This window comes from Eleutherodactylus coqui, chromosome 6 (genome assembly GCF_035609145.1).
Source record: "Eleutherodactylus coqui strain aEleCoq1 chromosome 6, aEleCoq1.hap1, whole genome shotgun sequence".
NCBI lineage: Eukaryota > Metazoa > Chordata > Amphibia > Anura > Eleutherodactylidae > Eleutherodactylus > Eleutherodactylus coqui.
The window spans coordinates 153,898,005-153,918,594 of record NC_089842.1 but is presented as its reverse complement, the minus strand read 5'-3'; positions in this window follow the sequence as shown (position 1 = coordinate 153,918,594).

Genomic DNA, 20,590 nt, shown 5'->3' with positions numbered 1-20,590 from the left:
GGTGTTCCCCAGGCATCCTCCACACTCAGGTACATCCATCTGATTTGAAGATGAGGTGTCGTGGTTTGTCACTCCATAGATCATTCTTCCATTGTTCAACTGTCCAAAGACGACGCTTCTTGCAGCATTGGAGACTGACCAATGAATTGCACGTCATGATGGACGGCTTGCCTGCGGCATCATAACCTATATAGTCAATAGTGTGTAATTCCCATCATAAATTATGGCTGACACCTCCAAGGGTCTGCATCTTATGTAGCATAGTTTAGGATACACGACATGCTAATAAGACATGATACGTTCTACTAATAGGGATGTCCAAATACTTTTTATAGCATAGTTTAGCAATATGCCATTGCTTTATTAGATGGGCAATTCCACCATTAAGCAATTTTGTTAGATCCTTTTGGCTGTGCTCACACAAAAGAAGTTGTTGTGGATTTCAATAGCCAGCAGGAGTTAGCCCCATTAGCTCTGTTGCTGTGTTCTAAGTTCACAGAGGATTGCCTTGTATTTTTTTTTTACATTTCCAGTAAAAGTCCCTTAATTCAGCATTTGATAGTACAGAATTCTAATAATCCATAATAAATGACAAAATAATATGTTAGGTATCTGTAGAGATAAATTCAGGGGGGAAACTGCAGCCCATGAAAATATGTTAAACCCTGAAAGGACACATATTAAACAGCAGCCATATTTATGTGTTTATTTAAACAAACTTGTCTTTACAATACTTGTATTACAGCTATAAGTGAGCCGCCATTTACTCCACCGACCGTTGTTAGACATGAGCCCCTTTCCAAGTCTCTTGCTGTTCTTTAAATGTACCACTAGATGGCAGCAAAGCCAAAATCTTCAATGATTTGCATGCACTGACCCTCCTTGCAGGGGACTGGGGATGTGAAGAAGGGTAAAAAGTTATCCAAGATAGTAACTAATATTACTGCTATTTTAAGAAAATGATGTATGTTGCAGTCATAACTCAATAGAAAACTGTTAGCGCTCCGTCCAGGGTTTGTATCTGCTTAGTTTTTGGAGGAGAGAAAGTGGTTAGGAAAATTGGGCAGTGTAATTTTTCCATTTAAAAAGAAAAAAACAGAATGGAAGCAAACAGAAGCCTTTTTGTTTGCTTCGCATTTTGTTTTTTAAGCCCCTTTGAAATCAATGGGGGAGAAAAAGGATTTTTTTTTTTCATTTTATTTGTTTCTCTCCTCCAAAAACAGAGCAGAGAGATGGAGACCTTGAACTGCGCCTAACAGAGGTGAGAAAACACCTTAATTGGTTCTGGAGCCTTGAAAATGTCATCCAAAAGTACAGCAAAATAAAGAGTAAAGAAAAGTAAAGGGGTTGTGACAGCATTTGACTTTATCCCCTATCCACCTGATAGGGGAAAACCTGCAGAGGAGTGGGGGGTCTTACCACTGAGACCCCCACCAATGTCAAGAACGGGGGTCTTGTGTCCCCTGTCCTCCTGACCAGGGGCAGATTGGGAAATTAAAATGGCCCTGGAAAAAATCAGAACGTGGCCCCATGTTGTAGGTGGGCCCAAACCAGCAGAAAGCAGGAAGAATTCAAGTAGGTAGCGGTCAACTAATCGCCTGCCGCAGGCGTGAGGATAGTAAGAGAGTAGAAACTATGTGGTATATGTAGCTTGCTGCAGTAAATTTACTATGAGGCATAGAACAGGTTAGAAGTGGAAGTATAGAACATTAAAGTGCCGCCTATTTCTAACCTGTTAAGCCTCCATGTAAATGAACATCACAGACTGGCTTGCCTTTAGCATTTATGTCATATGTCCTGTGTCCCGCATGATCCCTTTGCTAACTGACAGTCGAGCTCTCGCTACAATGGCAAGGATCAGGAAGACTCTGATCCCTGTCATTTAACTCCCTAGACGCCACAGTCAATAGCGAAAACGTAATTGGAGGATGCCAATGGGTAACCAAGGCAGCTGGAGGCCTAGGAAAGACCCCAAGATAGGCCACAGCAGTATGACTATTGGGATGATCCTTCAGCACCACCTAATAGATTGCTTTGCAGTCTTAGACGCACATGGAATAATATTTTGCTATGCTGAGTATACAAAAGATCACCTTGTGTCGTCCCTCGTGAAGTCCATATAAGCTATTACAGTACCATTATATCCAGTGATCACAGGTGACGTCCCCTCTGACTAGAGTCATTTAATTTCTATTTTACTTCATCTAGCCCAGACTGTCATGATGGCTTCTCCGGGTCACAACTTGTCTCTATAGAATTAGACACAGACCTCTTTGATACCTCAATTTTCCAGGGACCTGGCTTCATTTTCCAAACTTCCACATAATCTCCCCACGCATTGTACCCTGGGTAGTAGTAATGTCACCTGAGGTAACCCACACAGTTATAGTATCTGCCTTTTTATGTTCCCTGTAGGCCACACATAATAAATACCACTTTTCATGTCCCACACAAATAATAATGCTCCGCTGTCCCTCACAGGCCCTCACCCAGTAATGCTTCATATATGTCCCCACTCAGTAATAATCTCTCTCACAGGCCCCCACTCAGTAATAATGCCCCATAGAGGCCCTCGTATGGTATTAATGCTCAATATAGGCCCCCTCAGTAATAATGCCTCTCACAGGCTCCAATCAGTAATGCCCCATATAGGCCACCACCCAATAATAATGCCCCTCATAGGCTCCACTCAGTAATAATTCTCCATATAGGTCCCTGCTCAGTAATAATCTGCCTCACAGCCCCTGTATAAGCCCTCCTGTGTAATAATGCCGCAGCCTGCACTCAGTACTGCTTCCCCTCATAGACCCCAGCCCTCCCCCCCCCCCCCCCCCCCCCACTCAGTAGCGTTGCCACACAGTAATGTAATATTCACCTGACATATATTCATTGTAGGTAGGTGTTGGAATTCTTGGACATTAGGCTGACTGTGGATAATCAGAGGTATGTTCAAACTGATCTGTATAAGAAGCAGAGGCGTAACTTGAAGCTTCTGGACCCCAATGCAAAATGTATAACGGGGCCCCAACTATAATGCTTTATTCAGAGTACTGGCCTCCCTATATGGAGAATAGAGACCTTATGGGCCCCCTAAGGCTCCTGGGCCTGACGAGTAAGACTTATGCCCCATTTACATGCAACGATGATTGCTCAAAATTCGTTCAAAAGATAGTTTGATTGACAGTTTGAGCGATCGTTTTGCATAAACTACTAATGCCCATTAGTAGCTTATTAGCTTAATTTGCATGTAAATGATGCTCCCAGCTAACAGCAGGGGATATTTTATCTGCATACAGCCACTTTGTTCTGCCTGGGGACTGCAGCTGAAAACAATGTTATCAGCCAACTTGTGGAGAACTCAGTGGTCCCTGCTATCACGAACGATTGATTTCATGCTCACATGAAATCCATAGTTCGGCAGAAAAGTAAACGGTGGTAAGATTTACACTGGGTTGTTGCTTAAAAGGCATCGTTTGAACAATTTTTTAACGATAATCATTACGTGTAAAAGGGCCCTTATTTCTACCTACAATTACAGATGGGTGGATAAGCGGACGGTCTTCAGGAAACATTAGCTGATTTTGATGACAGACTCAGTTTTGTCTTCATGCGACGCTGACATTCCACTAATGGCTGTACGGACATGTAGAAATCTTACAGACATTTTGATTGAAAGCCATTATGTTCCCAGTTAAAAACTATTTCGGTGCTAATAAAGTTAAAGGGGTTGTCTCGCGAAATCAAGTGGGGTTATGCACTTCTGTATGGCCATATTAATGCACTTTGTAATATACATCGTGCATTAATTATGAGCCATACAGAAGTTATTCACTTACCTGCTCCGTTGCTAGCGTCCTCGTCTCCATGGTTCCGTCTAAATTCGCTGGCGGCTTGCTTTTTTAGACGCGCTTGCGCAGTCCGGTCTTCTGCTCTGAGCACGAGCCGCTTCAGTGTGCTCGCCGCTACAGCTCTTCTGCGCATGCGCAGACGAGCTGTATCTTCTCGGGAGCGTGCTGGAGCGGCCATTCTGCTACCATCCTCTGTTAGAGGAAGGTGCAGAAACTGGAGCCGCCCAGCCGAGAAGCCCAGCCGAGAAGCCGCCCAGCCCAGCCCAGCCGAGCCGCCCAGCCGCCCAGGTAAGTGATGGGTGACGGACTGACGGGGGTGACGCGTGACTGACTGCCGCTGTGGCCCCGGGGCCTGCCGCTGTGGCCCCGGGGCCTGCCGCTGTGGCCCCGGGGCCTACCGCTGGGGAGCCGGGGGCCTACCGCTGGGGAGCCGGGGGCTAGCGCCGGCTACCTGCTGCCTGGCGGTGGGTGACTGGTCGGTCGCGTTCAATTTCGGGGTCCGGTCGGCGGCTGCGGGGCGTCTGGTTGTCAGGGAGACACATCTGGTAGCGTCTCGGGAGCGCGCACGTCGGGCTACTACAAGCGACGGGAAAAGAGCCGGCGGCCATCTTGGGGAAACTTTGTATAAGTTGCTGAAACGCTGGAACTGTAAGTACAAACCAGCTAGAAAAGTCATTTACAGGGGGGCTTAGTAATGTATGCTTAATTAGGGGGACTGGGCAAAAAAAAATTTCACTGCTTCCTCGAGACAACCCCTTTTAAGCAGGGATATTATCCATGTGGAATATGTGATGCATGTTGTAACATGTTAACAGCCAATGAATTTACCGCTGTTGATGGTAGGAGAACATTTAATATCAGACACTTTATGACATGCAACACAGATATCATGGGATATTTAAGGTTCAAATAGATTTTTTATTGTACATCAACAGTTTGGTCACATTTTGAGATCATTTCAACATTATCGAAATATACAGTAAAGTAAACTTGATAAACTATTGTAGATGGGTCTACTTCAGGAACTTATTATAAAAACAGAGAGTTAGCAGAGAAATCATGGGATATTTAAACAACCTGCCCATGTTATAAAATATATGTAGTGCATATTACTAAGGAGCTCTGGATCAGGATGAGGAAACCTGTTGGGGACATTGTTGAAGCGAAGAAGTAAGATGATGATGACATTCTCAAGAAAATCCCTAGGCACTTTAAATTACATCACAACTGTGATCCAAAGGGTTGTATGGTTAGGGGCATTGACCGATTATGCTGTGATTGTTACAGACTATGGATCCACTGGACCAACCAACCAAGCCTGGACCAGTCCGGGAGTAGTTGTCAGCTGACTTCTCGGATAGAGGGACTGTTGCCAGGAAAAGGGAGACTGACCCTTGGCTGCAGAGAGAATAGAAGACCCCTACCTACCAGCAAGGCGATCGCCCCAATAAGGGCGGCCCTGCGCTGGAACCTCGGGTGTGGCTATCCCTAATGGAGTAGCAAACATAGGAACTGGCTGCAGACAGAGGAGCACGCAGATGCAGGACAGAGCAAGGGCAAACCATAGACAGGAATGGGAACTGACTAGAGATGAGCGAGTATACTCGCTAAGGGCAATTGCTCGAGAGAACATTGCCCTTAGCGAGTACCTGCCCGCTCGAGAGGAAAGGTTCGGGTGCCGGCGGCGGGCAGGGAGCTGCGGGGGAGAGCAGGGAGGAACGGAGGGGAGATCTCTCTCCCTCTCTCCCCCCCCGCTCCACCCTGCTGACTGCCGCTACTCACCGCTCCCCCACGCCAGCACCCGAACCTTTCCTCTCGAGCGGGCAGGTACTCGCTAAGGGCAATGCTCTCTCGAGCAATTGTCCTTAGCACGTATACTCGCTCATCTCTAGAACTGACAGAAAACAAACATACAGACAGATGCAGAGCTCAGACAGCATAAACAGAATTCGGACACAAACTAAGGAATATAGACAGAACTCAGACTGCATACACAGAACTCAGGGAGTGGGACAGAACTGAGTAACAGAGCACAGACAGAACTAAAATAGAAGTGGGTGACCAAAAAAAAGATTATTGGTGGTCAGGGCTGGAACTATAACAGAAAGCTTCACTCCTATTGAAATCAATAGGAGTAACTTAGTAACATAGTATGGTAGGCTGAAAAAAGACAAAAGTTCATCCAGTTCAGCTTTTTTTTACCCCCCCCCCCATCCCCCCGCCCACCATGTTGATCCAGAGGAAGGCAGAAGCCTTCTACTAGACTTTCGGCTCTGACTGCAATGAGGAGCTGGAAGGTGTAATATTTCAATAGCAGTTACACTGTCTATTACACTTCCAGCCCTGATCTCTGATGTGAACATTCGCCTCTGGTACACTGACACTGGGCCAGAGGATCAGCTGATCAGCAGGAAGCCCCACCAAGCAACTATTCATGATTAGAGATGAGCAAACGTACTCGGATAAGCACTACTCGTCCGAGTAATGTGCCTTATCCGAGTACCGCTGTACTCGTCTTGAAAGATTCGGGACGCGCTGCGGAGCGGGGAGCTGCAGGGGAGAGCCGGGAGGAACTGAGGGGAGATCTTTCTCTCCTTCTCTCCCGCCCGCTCTGCCCCGCTCCCCGCTGCGACTCACCTGTCAGCAGCGGAGCGCCCGGAATCTTTCAAGACGAGCACAGCGGTACTCAGATAAGGCACATAACTCGGACGAGTAGTGCTTATCCGAGTACGTTCGCTCATCTCTATTCATGATCCATCCTCAAGGATAGGTCATCAGTAGTAAGTCCCAGAATACAGCTTTAACATTGCCCTTCAAATAAACCCTTCAAATTACCCTAAAAAGCAGTGTGCCAGCGTTCAGCAACAGAAGCACAACAAAGAAAGCATTTAAAAAAGCACGTGTTTTTAAACAAAAAAAAATGCATACATTGTTAAAAACTGTAGGCAAAAAAATAAATAAAATGTATGCATTTTTCTTTTATGCTTATTTTTTCAGAAATGCATAAGAATGCACAAAAAAGTGAAATATAGATGTAGCCTTATGTGTATTCCAGTTAGAGATGAGCAAACCTACTCGTTTCGAGTAAATACTCGATCGAGCACCGCGATTTTCGAGTACTTCCGCACTCGGGTGAAAAGATTCGGAGGGAGGCGTGGCGGAGCGGGGGGTAGCAGCGGGGAACAGGGGGGAGCCCTCTCTCTCTCTATCCCTCTCCCCCCACTCCCCGCTGCAACTCTCCACTCACCCACGGCGCCCCCCGAATCTTTTCACCCGAGTACGGAAGTACTCGAAAATTGCGGCGCTCGGGCGAAAAAGGGGCGTGGCCGAGTAGGTTCGCTCATCTCTAATTCCAGTAGTTTAAACCCTTTTAGTGCTGGGTTTAGACTATTAGAATACACATTTACCATATAGTAGAAGTTATCTTAGTGCTGTACTTTTGCCTTGTAATTCTGCATTTTGAAGGGGGTTTACAAGGCAATTTTTATTGATCTGTCCTCCAGGATAGGTTATCAATAGCTGATCGGTTTCAATCTGCTGCTTGGAATCCCAAACAATCAACTGTTCAGACAGCCACTGTCGCTGGCAAAATACACAAGTTACAGAGCAGAAGCAGCTACCGCCGACCCATGTGTAGTGGCCGACGCAGGTAAATGCAGGCACATCTCCCATTAAAATCAATGAGAGTTATGAATGCAATTACCAGCACTGGCCACTGCACAAGGGTCGAAGTTGCATGCTTTCATTCTGTACCTTGTGTGTTTTGCTGGCACCAGTGGGCACCCACACAGCTTCTCGGGTGAGGTCCGCCACTCAGGACTCTCACCAATCAGCTATTGGTGTCTTATCTTGAGGTTAGACATAAAAAATTGTCTGGAAAACCCCTTTTTAATGTGTTCATTGCTGATTCTCATGACAGTGATATAACTCACATACTTGCAACTACATTGAATTCTTAAATGTGAATTAGATTACAATTGACCAGCTCTGATAATGTAGCACTCAGTTTATATGATACAGTATACAGGGGTAAGAAAGGATGAAGGACAGAAGACAAAAACTGAATGTTACAAGCGAAGAACTCATTTTACACCAAATCTCCAGTGAATTTTGTCTTTCTTTCAATATGGTTCATTTTATACATGCATAATAATAATGTTTTTGTTTGCGTAATGGTGTGAAGAGTCTGTTTGTCAATACATACTATTTTCACAAGTGTTCTTGTGCCGCTGTCAGGCTCTGGCGTGCGTCTCCTCTTCAGCCCCGGTCTTTAGTCTTCTGCCAGCCCTTCCTGGATTGAATGTTGAAATCCACGCCTCCAGGAAGCACTTTTTGTGATTGGCTGAGCTAGCGCTCGAGGACTAATCGCAGGCATTCATTCATTGAATAGCTGTGATTGGTTCATTGAGCACTGACTCACAGCCAATGCTTCCTGAAGGTAGGGATTTCAACTTCAAATCCAGGAAGGTCTGACAGAAGACTGGGGCTGAAGAGCAGATGTGTGCTGGAGCATGACAGCAGGTGAGAGGTGATGTATTTTTGCCTCCATATTGCTAATTTTTATTTAGCAAAAACTGATGAATATTTATCCAGTAGTTACAATGTCTTTCCACGTTACAATGTCAGATTGTTCTTCCTACAATGCATCATTTTTCCTGTGTGGCTGTGTGGAGAGGCCCCTACCTTTTACCTCCTCCGGAGTATACTTAATGTCCAGGACCGGTGACATATGGATAACGTGGACTATAGGGCCGTATTGTTCCTGTGTGTTTTTCCTCCCAACCTACGATACACAAATCTCTGTGTTTATTATTCTACCGTATAGAATAACGAAGTGGGAACGTTGGCGTCACAACGTGATATATACTTGTACAAACATTTCCCCTCGTGTTACCACTCTGCTACACTATGACAGGGACTAGGCCTCCAGCCATACCCACAGTAAGTGGAATTGTAGCACATACAAGTCCCAGTGTTCAAATGTATTACCCACCGTGTTACAACAGCAATTGATAAACAAAATGAATAGCCAAAAAAACATGTAAAAAAGCTGGTCAGCAAATCACATTGTCGTCAGTCGTAATAAAAAAAATAATAATCAAAAGATAATAAAAGCCAGGAGGGTGAGACACAGGAAATGTATCAAATAAAAAGGGCAAAAGAAAAAAATGCTTTAATAAAGAAATATTAAGGGCCTAGAAGATAGGAGGGAAGAAAACATAGCGACACATTGGCACCCTATGATCACAATGCAGGGGTACGATGAGTGGCAGAGGGAGCCCCCTCCCTCTGTCAGCCCTTTTATATGCCGTGGTCATTGACTGTAGCATGCGAAGTGTTAAACAGCGGGGATCAGAGGTCTCTCCAGTCCTCGCTATTTGAGCAAGTGCCAGGCTATTATCCAGCAGAACACCCGTTCCCTCTGGCAGCTTCTGATGCAGTGTTGTAAAAATGCTTTCAAAAGGCCCTCGGCTGGGGGGTGTGGCCAAGGAGGAGAGCTAGATGGTCGCATCCTAGTACAGCTCCTCTCTTAACCTGCTCAGCGACAACTAAAGCAGCAAAAAAAATCAGCTCCAAAGACTATTTTCCACCCCTGAAGAAGGTGAACACACTCCAGCATGCCCAGAAGGGAGAGAAAGCTGTCCCCAAAGAAATTAACGGACTTTTACTCCACAAGAGGCCGGGGAGAGGAGGTAAAAGATGGCGGCCGTGCATTCCCGCACTTAGAGAGGAGGCAGGAATCCCCGGACAACAAAGATAGACCTGCTGAAGAAGACATAAACTGCAGCGGAGGACGAAGCCTGCCTGAACTGCCTACGGGCAAAAGAAATATTACATCTTGTCCCCCGCGGGTGCTGCCTGCAAGCCCAGCCCGAGGTGACAGCACGGCCGCCTGCACAAGCCGGAGATCCGGGACTTCCCCCGCTTCTCCTGTCACAGGCTCCCTGCAGAGCGCTCAGACAGCTGTCACTGAATCCCGCTCAGACCGGGACTCCGGAGCCTGCCCTGCCGACTCAAGCTTACCCACGGGACCCCCGACGGCACTTCAGAGGGGAAGGGAGAAAGGAGACTGTAACAGCGCTCACCGCAGCTCCCCTGCTTCCATGGCACCGGCCGTGGAGATCTCCCCTGCACCGCTCGCTACAAGCGCCGCCGAACAGCAGGATCGAGCACAGGACCCACAGGTGGGTGAAACACCTCTACTACGCTCTGCCCCAGCGGAGAATCTCCCTGATCAGGCACCCACTGCCCCAGACACCCGGGGGTCCCCTCCCCCAGCCTCTCAGGCTTATGCTACCAAGGAGTCCCTCCATTATACCACACCACAAGGCAGACTCCAACCTACCAAGAATGCCTCCCCAAAATTAAGGGCTGAAGCCCCTATCACATCAGAGGGTTTCACCCAAGAAGGCAATAAAGATTGTTCCCGCACCCCAAGCTTCCGTGGGGATACTGGAAGCAATATGGCTCTCATGGATCCACGTATTTCCCCGCGGGCAATACCTATTAGCAAACTCCCGATAAAAAGGCTGCCTCAGACCGCCAAAAATCACCCAGACCAAGATCGCAAGAGCCAAAACAGTACCTCCCCTACTGACATTGCGACAACATGCAGTAAAAGGGGTGCCCAACACTCCCCACATGACACAGGAGTGACAGAGAGCAACTCAAATTCTTCTAGCCCGCAAAAACAGCGAGCCCGCTATTCATCCGACTCTGACCATACAACTGAACTGACTCTAAAAAATATGCCAGCTCATAACCATGCTGCTTCGGAGATATTTTTGAAAGAAGCAATGCTAGCGCTTCATACCTCAATACAAAAAGATATCACCAATAGCCTCGCAGGCATAACTGCGACTGTAGATGAGCTGGGAGAAAGAGTGGACCATACAGAGCGTAAAATGGGAGAATTTGCAGTGGCCCATAACTCACTAGTGGACTCTCATAACAGCTTGGAGGAGGAAGTAGAATCTCTATGCAACAAACTAGCGGACATGGAGGACAGAAATCGTAGAAACAATATCAAGTTCAGAGGTATTCCTGAATCAACACCTCCCGCTGAACTTGTTGCATTTCTGAAAAGACTAATCCAAGCGATCATCCCACAATGCTCAGTCTCGGACCTCATAATAGACCGGGCACACAGACTACCAAGAGCTCAATCTGTTCCTCCATCCTATCCGCGAGACACAATCGCACAAATACACTTCTTCCACATCAAAGAGCAGCTTATGCAAGCCTCAAGACAAAAACCTACACTACCAGCCCCATTCCAGAACATTACACTCTACGCTGACCTCTCCCAAGCTACAATAGCAGCAAGGAAGAAATTGTCCCCCATAACATCAGCGCTTCGCAACTACGAAGTAAGATATAAATGGGGCTTCCCAACAAAAATCATCGTCACAAAGAATGGAAAAACCCAAGTCATTACCACACTAGACAAGGGTCTTGAGCTACTGGAGGAATGGAATATTCCTCGTCCAACAGAAATGAACCAAACCCAGACCAGGAGGAACAACCAGTCTCCCAAGATCGCCCAGGAGTGGAGAGATGCAACCTAGAAAGCTCACGTCGCTGATTACCGGCTCTACAAGAACAGGTTATACCACCATATTTCTGCAGACTTTCCCCAAGTTTGCGCAGTCTAACCCACTGCACGATTATGTTTTTGCTTATACTTTTACTTATCCAAATATTTGTTATCCCCCACAAGGTATCTAATTGTTTATCTTTTACAAAATGCATAGCTCTGTTATCGTTTGACAATATTTCTTGCTATGTGAAAGGGTTGTTGTCTATGTACGGTTTCCTTGGCGCAGAACCACCACAACCAACATGGCATTGAAAATGATGTTCCTCAATGCAAAAGGCTTGAACAGCCCATTTAAAAGATCTCTTTTGTGGAGAGAAATTAAAAGATCAAAAGCGGAGATGGTTTGCGTTCAGGAAACCCACTTCCAAAAAAATGCCCCCACCAGACTGACTAATAGGGACTTCCCCCAAGTCTTCTACGCTAATGGCCCAAAGAAAAAAGCAGGCGTTTTTATTGCAGTAAAAAAAAACGGTTGCTTTCCAACTCCAGAAAGAGGTTCTGGACGCGAAGGGAAGATATGTCACTTTAGTTTGTAAAATTAATAACTAGAGATGAGCGAACATGTCCGTTACGGACACATCCGCACCCGGACACCGGCTTTGCCGAACACTGCAGTGTTCGCGCGTAAAGGTCCGGGTGCCGCCGGGGGGCGGGGAGATGCGCGGCGGCGCGGGCGGCAGTAGCGGGGAACAGGGGGGAGCCCTCTCTCTCTCCCTCTCCCCCCCACTCCCCGCCGCACCCCCCCGCGCTGCCACGGCGGCCCCCGAACTTTTTCGCCCGAACACTGAAGTGTTCGCAAAGTTCGGTGTTCGGGCGAAAAAGGGGCGGGGCCGAACGTGTTCGCTCATCTCTATTAATAACATGATCTTCACCATAGTGAACGTCTATGCCCCAAATACGGCACAGCTTGCCTTTCTAAACGATCTGTGTAAACAGATTTCGCATATAATCAAAGGCAAACGTATAATATGCGGGGACTTTAATACTATTCATAGCCCAGACTTGGACTCTACATCAAAAAGAGATAGAGCTCCCCCTTATCTCGACGATTGGCTACGAAAAGAAGATCTGTATGATGGGTGGAGATGTAAACACGCTTCAGACAGAGACTTCACCTTTTACTCCCATAGACACAACACCTACTCCCGCATCGACATGTTTCTAACAACAAAATGGCTCTTACCATTGGTTACAGAATGTGAAATAGGAGACATCACCTGGTCAGACCACGCCCCGATAACCTTGTCGCTCCGTCTATCCCATTCACCCCCAAATGCTTTTATCTGGAGAAATAACACCTACGTTATGTCTCTTAAAAACAACTCCAACTCGGCAGAGAGAATGCTCACTGAATTTTTTGCTCTCAACTCCCACCCATCCATCAGCCCTTCAACTTTATGGAATGCACATAAGGCATTCGCAAGGGGTCTTTTCATCCAACAGACAGCACAGTACAACAAGCAACGCAACATAACCACAACTGAATTACTAACAAAAGTCTCCTCCTTGGCGGCGATACACAAGGCAGACCCGTCCCTAGGAAACTTACTTCCTTTAAAAAAAGCAAGAACAAAGCTCCAAGCGCACCTTACAATAGTCCACGAGAACCACATAAAAAGACTTAAAATGCATCACTATCATTCACACAATAAGGCGAGTAAACTAATGGCCAACAAAGTCAAAGCAACCAAAGCAAATTCAAGAATTCCTTACCTAATCTCTCAGACAACAAACAAAAAGATCTACAGCCCACAAGAAATTGCTGACGAATTCAGCAATTACTATAATTCGCTCTACAATCTAAGCCAAGATAAAGATACCCCCCAACCTAATGAGCTAGCAATTGATGCATTCTTATCCACACTTTCCCTTCCATCTCTCTCGCAAAGCCAAATTCAAGAGTTATGCCAGCCTATCACGTCACAAGAAATAGAACAAACCATCCGCTCGCTGAAGCCGGGCAAATCCCCAGGTCCCGACGGTTTCTCGATCGAATACCTCAAACTATTCTCCTCGGTTCTGCTTCCACACATATGCGACTTTTTTAACCACATAATGTCAACAGGCAAAATCCCCCCTGAAAATCTAAAAGCAACCATAGTCACCATCCCTAAGAAGGGCAAGTCCCCTGAATCCACAAACAACTTTCGACCCATCTCCCTCCTAAACTCGGATACTAAACTCTATGCAAAAATAATAGCTAACCGATTATTTCCTATCCTACCCCAGCTTATTAAAAATGATCAGGTGGGCTTCACAAGAGGTAGACAGGCACCGGACGGAACAAGACGCCTGATCAACCTCATAGCCAAAACTGGCGCTACACGAATGCCTTCTCTGCTCCTCGCCCTGGATGCAGAGAAGGCATTCGATAGGGTGCATTGGGGGTACATGAGCCGCGTACTGGAGCGATTCGGCTTCTCCGGACCAATTCTTACGGCGGTGACCGCCCTCTACACTACCCCGTCAGCTTCTGTCCTAACTAATGGTGTCCTGTCTAAACCATTCCAAATCACTAATGGCACACGCCAAGGCTGTCCCCTATCGCCTCTCGTATTCTCAATGATGATGGAGCCGTTGGCAGAAGCAGTTAGGTCCAACCCACATATTAAGGGCATTCCCACAGGAACAGACACGCACAAAATAAACCTATTTGCCGACGACGTAATACTAACCCTAACAAGCCCAAAGACTTCTCTTCCCCAGGTGATGTCTACCTTGCAACATTTCAGTGCCATTTCCTATTATAAAGCAAACTCAACTAAATCACAAATGATGGGCATCAATCTATCCAAAGCAGATGAAAAATCCTTGAGATCTACATTCCCATTCCAGTGGTGTCCTTCCTCCCTGCCTTACTTAGGCATACTTCTAACCCCCTCAGTCGCCGACCTTCCCTCAACAAACTTCTCCCCGCTAAAAGTGCTACTACAAAAAGAACTAGACCGTCTGGCCAAATTCGAGCCTAGCTGGATGGGAAGGGTGACCCTGTACAAGATGCTTATTCTTCCCCGCATTTTATACCTCTTCAGGACCATCCCTGTGCCCATTCCAAACTCTATATTTTTGTCATTCCACCAACAAATGAATCAATTTATATGGAGAGGAGCGAGACCCAGAGTGGCATTCTCCATTCTAAACAGACCTCTGAAATTTGGGGGTATGGGACTTCCTAACCTACGAAACTATCACAATACTTTTCTAATTGATCAGAGCAGACACTGGTGCAACATGGAGGCGAACAAAACATGGGCTTCCACTGAATCCAATCTAACGGTCATATCCAATTGGAAAGTATATCTACTAGCAAATTCAATCATCCCCCAGGAAGTCTCACAACACCCTCCCCCAGTAAAAGCCACATTAAAAGCATGGAATGCTCTAGGCCCAGGATCAAACCTTGATCCAAGCACATCTACAAAAATCCCACTTCCCTTTCTCACACTAAAGCACTTAATCCCTGATATCTGTTTAAATAACTGGCCTTATAGAGAAACCATAAAGGTCTCAGACCTGTTCCTGGACAACAATTTACTCTCCTTCCCTCAGCTACAAGAAAAATACGCAGTCCCTCCTCTGGAATACTTTACCTATTTACGTATTTGTGACTTCCTAAGAGCCCACAAATTTATTTTCTCTGCGCTACCAAACCCTTTAAACGATTTATTAAATGCAAATATAACACTACAGAAAAAACTTTCTAAATCAATCTACACTTGCTTATCTGGCACACAAACATTCAAGAAAACAATTATTTTCCTGAATTGGGAAAAGGACCTGAACAAAAAATGTTCTCAGGAAATGTGGTGCGAGGCGATGAGATGGGCTCACAAATCTACCTCCTGCGCCTCACATTGGGAACAGTATCAAAAACTCCTGACTAGATGGTACTGCTCCCCATTGAGACTGTCCCAGATGAAAAAAGAAGCTGTCCCCCCTCTGCTGGAGAGGTTGCGGGGGAATTGGATCATTACTCCACATATTTTGGTCATGTCCCCTCTTGCATCACTACTGGAGTAAGGTCTCACAATATAAATCCAAACTACTTCCTACTTCAGGGAACCTCGAACCCGAACTAGCACTGCTCCTACTGGGCATAGGAAATATACCCAGGAACTACAGAGTAATAGTGTGCCACATACTCCACACCTCTCGAACACTTATAGCAAGAAAATGGAGATCTAAATATATCCCCTCCATAGAGGAGATGCAAGACGCCGTTTCCCTAAATTGTGTTCACGAAAAATTTATTGCTCTTCAAAAGGATACTCTGACTCAGTTCCGAAAAGATTGGGCAGGCTGGCTCCAAACAATGAAGTTGCCATCAGGGTTTGACTAACCACCAACAGGCTTGTCAACTCCCACCTTTCACTACCCTCTCTCCCCTCCCCTCCCCCTCTTCTCTCTGTCCTCCCTTCACAATCTCAAAGCCTTAGAGAATTAACTCCGGAAACTACTCCAGCGCCCAACAATGTCTCTTCTATTTCTAATAACACAAAATCACTTGGAAACCACTAAGCTAATTTTGTTTGACTTTAGGACAATCAACCAACAGACTATTACTCAGCACGTTTAACCCCTTCATGACATGGCCTATTTTGGCGTTGAGGACCAAGCGATTTTTTGGTATTTTTCCATCTCCATTTTTCAAAAGCCATAACTTTTTTATTTTTCCGTGGACGCGGCCGTATAAGGGCTTGTTTTTTGCGTGGCGAACTGTAGTTTTTATCGATGACAATTTTGGGTACATAGACTATATTGTAAATTTTTTTTTTTTTTTTTAATGATAGCAGAGAGAGAAAACGCATCAATTCTGCCATAGATTTTTTTTTTTTTTTTTTTTACACCGTTAATCATGCAGCATAAATGAGACTTTCCATTTTTTCTGCAGACCGGTACGGTTACAACGATACCAAAATTCTAACATTTTTTTTAGGTTTTCCCACTTTTCTGCAATAAAAACCCTTTTTTTTGGAAATCTTTTTTCTATTCTAAATTGCTGCATTCAAAGTCACGTAACTTTTTTATTTTTTGATGTACAGAGCTCTATGAGGGCTTATTTTTTGCGAGACGAGCTGTAGATTTTATTGGTACCATTTTAGCGTACATACGACTTTTTTGATCACTTTTATTGCGTTTTTAGTAAGGCAAAATGCTAAAAATGAGCATTTTGCCTCAGTTTTTTAGCTTTTTTTTTAGCGTTTTTTTCGGTGCACAATCAAAAGCATGTGCAACTTATTGTACGCATCGTTACGGACGCGACAATACCAAATATGTGGGGTTTTATTTTTTTTTTACCTTTTTTTATGCTAATCTGAGAAAAAGCATAAAAAATGGTTTTTTTACTCTTTTTTTTACATTTTTTTTAATTCATTTTTTAAATCTTTCCTTTTTTTCACACTGTTTGTGTCCCTCTGAGGGACTTTAACCACTGTCCTGATGATCGCTGGTATAAGGCATGGCAGAGCTACTGCTCTCCCATGCCTTATCGCTCATACAGCGATCTCAGGCATAGGCAATACAGGACGCCAGTGTCTGGCGTCCTGTTGCCATGGTGACAGGCCGGGCTCTCGCGATGACATCGCGAGTTCCGGCCGGAGACACAGAGGGAGCCGCGCTCCCGCTGTGAACTCTTTCCCTGCCGCGATCTACTTAGATCGCGGCAGGGAAGGGGTTAAAAGTGGCGGGCGCATCTCCGATGTCCCCCCGCTGCTGCAGCGAGACGCCGGCTGTGACTGACAGCCGGCTCCCGCTGCGGGATAGCGCTGGATCATATGTGATCCCGCGCTATCTCCAGGACGTAAGTTTACGCCCTGTTGCGGGAAGTACCCCACTGCCAGGACGTAAACTTACGCCCTGCAGCGGGAAGGGGTTAAGGTACCTTGAAGTTAAGGTTAAATTTTCACTTTCCCTCGGACCTCCCTCCCCTCCCCTTTCTCTCTTCCTCCTATTTCCCTCATCCCCCCCCCCTTACCAAATAAAGCTGTAACATGCAATGCTTATATTTAATGCTGAATATTTACATTATTAATGTTTACATAAGCTGTATGTATCGAAAATGCCAATAAAAATTTATTGAGGAAAAGGCCCTCGGCTGCCATTGCAATCGCACGGCAACCTGCGATCTTAGCGTGGGGGGCAGTGTAGGATCCCCCAAACATCGATCAGGCATTTAAATGTATGTACAGTGACTCTCCTGGATAAGCATTGTTACATCATCAATCACTCACCCTCAGATCATTATCCTATACACAAATGAGATACAAAAGGGGAGAGGCTGTCAGTCTTCATGCAGCGGGCAGGGAGCGGCTGGCGCTGCCGGCTCCATGACTCAGAGCATAGCTCCAAGTCAAACTTTACGTGTATAGCACAGCATTTTACCGCTGTGTGAGCCAGCCTATCGCTGTGTATGGCAGAGGTTTTTTACGGCACATAACAGCTTTATTTTATTTTGCAAATGTTTTAGTGCTCATTCACATGGACGTAAATATGCAACGTATTACACAGTGAATAGAGCCCATTGATTTCAATGGGTTCATTCACAGCTGCAAATATCTCACGCACGCTGTCATTCACATTATGGCTTTTTTAAAAGAATTTCCCGATCAGTGGCTTAGCGACTTATAAACCCTGTACATACGCAAATTAATTGCATATGTACAGTGTTTATAACATGCCCATAGAGAACAATAGGGCTCTATTGTGTGTAATACGCAGTAAAGTAGAACATGCTGCGTTCTTTTTTACGTGGGTATAATATGCAATGTATATAAACAAGTGTAAATGGATCAATGAAAATCAATGTACTTTCAATGACTCCATTCACCGCGTAATACGCTAATAAATTACGCTTGTGTGAGCCTGTCATTAAGTGTCCTCATTCTGAGGAGCTGCAGCGTTTGACAGAATCCCTGCACCTCTTCATATATTAAGCGCATCTTCTGATAGCGAGGCTGCATGATAAGACCAGCAGACAAAGCTTCTGTCCTAACAAATCAGCCCACGGTGTTTAAACCTAGAAGGAAACTGTGTTCTGTCTCAGTGAAGCATTGTTAGTGAAAGCAGTAAAGTTTTTCTTTAGGGTGGATTCACACGAACGTATATCGGCTCGGTTTTCACGCCGAGCCGATATACGTTGTCCTCATCTGCAGGGGGGGATGGAAGAGCCAGGAGCAGGAACTGAGCTCCCGCCCCCTCTCTGCCTCCTCTCCGCCCCTCTGCACTATTTGCAATGAAAGGAGATGGGACAGGGGCGGGGCTAAGTGCTGAGAATTAGCCCCGTCCCCGTCCTGCCTCTCCCCATTGCAAATAGTGCAGAGGGGTGGAGAGGAGGCAGAGAAGGGGCGGGAGCTCAGAGCACTGCTCCTGGCTCTTCCAGGCTCCCCCCCCCCCCCCCTGCAGACAAAGACAATGTATATCGGCTGGGCGTGAAAACCGAGCCGATATACGTTCGTGTGAATTCAGCCTAAGGCCTCATTTGCACAAGCGTGGTTTTAGAACAGTAAAGGTGCATGAAAAAAATGCATCTATGCTGCGCTAAAAACTGTGTGAACGGGCAGCTACTCCAGGAGGGAGAGAAGAAACCCCACAGGGCTTCGTGATTTCCCCATAGCAGGGAAAGAGAGAACAGGGCTATGAGGGATTAACCAACAGCTTTGCTCTGTCTCTCCCTGCTATGGGTTAATCCCTCATAGCCCCAATACCTCTCCCTGCTATGGCAGATTAATCCATAGCCCCCCCTTCTCTCTCCCTGCTCTGGGGATTTCTGAGGGATATCCCCATATCCCAGAGAGTGGGCAGGGCTAGAGAGGGGGTGGGGCTATAGGCCTTCTCCCAGGGATTCCCCTTAGCAAACAGATAGGGGGCGGGGCTCGAGGGCAGATCCCTCTAGCCTTGTCCTCTTCTCCCACGCTCTCGGGGAAGCCCTGTAACTTCCTCTTTCTCCCCACTCTAGGGAAATCTCTTGGGGAGCAAGGTGAAGGGAGTCCCCTACTGCTCCCCACTGCTGGGGAATTCCCAGCTGCTCACAGTGGGACATTTAAAACATGCAGCCCAGGACCGATCTTTTCTCGCACAATGGACCTTAGGGTTCTTTCCCACGAGTGTATAGGAGTCCGCCGTTTTCATGGTCGGCCGATATATACTATGATTTAATGCATTGGATTCCAATGTATCAGATCACATGGCCATATTCCCAAGACATAAAAGCGCCCAGCTGGGCCAATATAGCGCCGGGCGCTTTTACGTCGGGCTCAAAAGATAGTCCTGGAACTATCTTTTGGGACGGAATACGTCGGCAGCTGCATAGGCTCCTATGGGAGCCAATGACAGCGGCTGGAGAAGGGAGGTGGGAGGCAGTTTAGCAGCATGACTGCTAAAGTCCCTCCCTCTTCTCTCCTCCCCTCCGGCTGATTGCAATGGGAGGGATGGAGCTAAGCACCGCTCCATCCTGCCTCCCCCCATTGCTGGCTGCGGACAAGGGGTGGGAGCTTAGCTACGCCCCCATCCTGTCCCCTCCCATTGCATACAGCCAGAGGGGAGGTGAGTTGGCAAGGGAAGGGGAAGAGGCAACGGCATGGCGTGGCGTCCTCGGTGCATATGCGCTGGGGCCCATGCTGTCTGAACAGGCGCACAAATGTTAGATTTTACTTCTCAGATTGTAGCGTATAACGGCCGGCCGTGAAAACGGCTGCCAATATATACTAGTGGGAACAAAGCCTGAGATGCGAGCTTTGGAGTTGCATGTCCTATCTTTGATTGGTGCAAGTATTTAGCACATCTAATATTCCTTCATGTGAACGCTTCGATAGGAAACCATTAGTTCTTATAGTAGCGCTCCTTTCACGAGCCTCTAATGTGTGAAAACAGCACTCATGTGAACAAGGCCTTAAAGGGGTTGTCCCGCGGCAGCAAGTGGGGTTATACACTTCTGTATGGCCATATTAATGCACTTTGTAATGTACATTGTGCATTAATTATGAGCCATACAGAAGTTATCAAAAGTTATTCACTTACCTGTTCCGTTGCTGGCGTCCTCGTCTCCATGGTTGCCGTCTAATTTTCGCCGTCTAATGGCCAAATTAGACGCGCTTGCGCAGTCCGGGTCTTCTCCTTTCCTCAATGGGGCTCCGTGTAGCTCCGC